Source organism: Dipodomys spectabilis, unplaced genomic scaffold (genome assembly GCF_019054845.1).
Source record: "Dipodomys spectabilis isolate Male_0828 unplaced genomic scaffold, ASM1905484v1 ptg000189l, whole genome shotgun sequence".
Lineage (NCBI taxonomy): Eukaryota > Metazoa > Chordata > Mammalia > Rodentia > Heteromyidae > Dipodomys > Dipodomys spectabilis.
Window position 1 is genome coordinate 970,164 of NW_024870866.1, and position 3,344 is coordinate 973,507.

General features: G+C 32.2%; 1 pseudogene; it reads left to right on the top strand.

The window, feature by feature from the left end:
* The first annotated feature begins 2,284 nt into the window (after positions 1-2,284).
* On the top strand, positions 2,285-2,381 carry LOC122121538 (annotated as a pseudogene).
* Positions 2,382-3,344: the final 963 nt, after the last annotated feature.

Sequence of the window (3,344 nt, forward strand, 5' to 3'; positions counted from 1 at the left end):
TATTACATATGATAAGACAACTATTTGTGACGTTTTAAAATGTACCTTATTAAATGATGACATTTACTTTTTTAGCAAACGTTTTGGTTTGAAATTTGGCAGGCTGATCTATTCAACACTTTTCTGGAAGGATCCTACTGAAAAACACAAATTGTGGTTGGTACTATTTCTAGACTTTAATGAATGGTTGAACGTGTTTGGCATTAGTGCTGGGTAAATAATTCAACTCTATTGTAACTTGCTTCCTACACTTGAAAAAATTGTAATGTCACTAAGTATCATCTACTTGTCAAATGTTATTTTGGTGAATGTGATTTTAAAGAGTTAATTTGTAAAGGAATAACTTTCAGGAGATTAAATGTAGATTATCATTGGTTTGAGAGTGACATTTTATACCACTGAACCATGTTGTACTGAAGTCCCAGTGTTTTGAAGCACTAAGGATCTTCTCAATGTTTTTCTGAATTATATTTGAACTCTAGGTAAATTTTTCTGGGAATTGGTAGACCAATTATGGATCTATCCTTCCAGGAACTATTTTTTGGTCCACTTATGCTGGACTAAAATCTTTCATTAATCATAGGGGAGGGGTATTAAAAATAATCTTATGACACCTTGTGAACTTGTTCACTGATATGGGCTGGCCATCTGTAAGTTGAATATTTGAATCATAGTACATACTCTCAAATTTTGTGATCTCATCTTTCATTTTAAGTTGCCTTGCATTTCACAATTGCTTACTGCTAAATCCTGTATCTCAAGGAATTGGGGCCCTGAAATATAGGAAATGAGAAATTGAAATGGATCTTCAATTACTTTGTTGCATGTTGCATGGGCCTATGTGAGAAGTCTTGCCCTTGTTATCTGATGATGCAGGTAACTGGTACCTGGGATCCTAGGAATCATTGGGTCATGCAGAAGAATAATATTTGTTAGACATCTTATCAGAAAAATTTGGGCATAATCAGTAGGAATGCTTCAGAAATATGGAGAAAAACAGTTTGGGATCAGTGAATTAAAACAATAAACAGAGAAGCATAGTAAAATCCCTTATAGATTAGAGGAAAACAAAATTGTTTTTTACCATGTGAATTCAGAAGACCAAGAACAGTTAGAATGTATCACAAGTTTATACCAAAGACACTGCATTGATACTTTTTATATTCTAATATACTTTTTAAACCTAATTATTTTATTCCAATTCTATTTATTGGAATAAATAAATTTTAATTTATTTGTGAAATTATCAACTAATTCTAGTAAGTTTCATTGTGTGAAATATAAAATCAGCACATATAAATATAAAATATATAACTATATATAATATAAGAAAAAAAGACACATGTTTTGCATTGTTCTGTTGTGGGTACAGTATCAAAGGCAACTCTGTTTTAAAGTATTATTACATTATCTCTACCTCAGTGTTTGATAGAGTTGGACCTAAAGCTTTACAATTTGTAGATTTACAGCCTGTAGGCTAGAGAAAACACTATGATTAAAACATTACCAATTTAAGGCCTAATAATGAGAAGAAACATCTGGACTTCTCCTGCAACTATGAAAATATTTGGTGATAGAAATGCAGTAGTGTAACTTCCTGCCTGGTAGGATGGTAGACAGGCCAGGATATTAAGTAATCATGAATATGATCAATTTTTTCACATTCTTGGCTTTAGTTACTTTTGAAATGTTAGATATAATAAACAATTATATTTTGATAAAATACCTTCTCGTCGGAACAGTTATGACTGAACTGTTCATCTCTCTATGATCCCTTGTAACTAAGATTAGTGTTGTTCAAGTAAAACAATCTATTGCTGTCAGGGTAAGATATTCTGATTGGTCTGTTCCTACATGGAAGAAGAATAAAGGGTCAGGTAGACATTTGTGCCAATAAGACCTCACTAGGGAAAATGTCAGCTGCAGAAGGTTAGAAGTAGCTCTTAAGCAAGGCTTACTTTGAATCCATTAGCTCCACAAAGGTAATTCAGTTGGATCAATTAGTACATGAAAAAGCCATCACCTTTGGACCTAGCAATAAATTATCGAAAGTATGATCAAATTCCAAATGAAAAAGACTTAAAATTGTCATTGACAAAAAAATTTGCATATGTGAGCATTAAGATGAACAATATATTTTTTTCCACTATTCACAGAATTTTAGGGAAATAAGATCAGTAGCATTGTCAGGAACAATATAGTTTCCTTATTACAAATAGGGAACCATGGATATAAGTCTGTATAAAGATTGCATCATTAACTACTTAAATTTAGAAGATACTACATGCTTCAGCAGCACGTATTCCCAAATTACAATACAGAGATTAACATGGCAATTGCACAAGGATGATATGAAAATTTGTGAAGTATTCCGTATTTTTCATTCTTCAGATGCAAGAAATGAAAAACAGTTATTAAAAAGTTGATTACAAAATAACAAGTGTAACAACACACGTAATTCATATAATTAAATTTAGTTTGACATCAGTGTATTAAATCTTCACCTCAGAAAGGCGTTTACATACCATAAACTTTACAAAACTTTTGAAATTAGACAACATTGTCATTTTATCCCAATGAAAAATAATATTAAGACCGAGGAAAAAAAGGAATCTAAAACTTTCTATATGGAATACAATCTGAAAGAACACATTATACAAACATAGAATATTTTAAAATATTCTTTTTCAGAAAAGCACCAGAAATATTTTAGTTTCTGTACTATTCATTTAAACGGATAAATTAAAATTATTTCTGATTAAAATTTCAAAAACTCTGTAAAAATCATTATACATGTATACAAAAACTCTTGAATATATTTTGACATCTAATGCAGGCAATTCACTTGGAAGAATTCCACGGAATTCATGAATTTTTACAGTAAGTATTGGTGTTGCCGGACGCTGGTGGCTCAAACTATAAAAAGATTTTGAGGTATTACCAGTTGTAATAGACTCAGACAGTCCTACCACTATAAAGGCCATGACAAAGGTCTCTAAAAGAGACTATTCAAGTTAATAAAGGACAGAGGATTGCCCAAATACTTTTACTCTGATATCTAAACTTGCCTAATCCCACACTGACTCAAAACAGAAAAGGAGGGTTTGGCACCACAGATACTATAGCCTGGGTTCAGGAAATTACAGATAAATGGCCTTACAAGGCCATTAAAGTCAATGGAAAAGAAATGACAGGACTCTTAGACACAGGAGCTGAGAGATCCTGTATTGCTGGAAAAGATTATCCTATGGCCTGGCCAGTGCAAGAGACTTCTTCTTCCTTAATTGGATTAGGGATGGCTTCTAATGAAGCTTAGTCAGCTCAGAACCTCAAATGGGTATGTG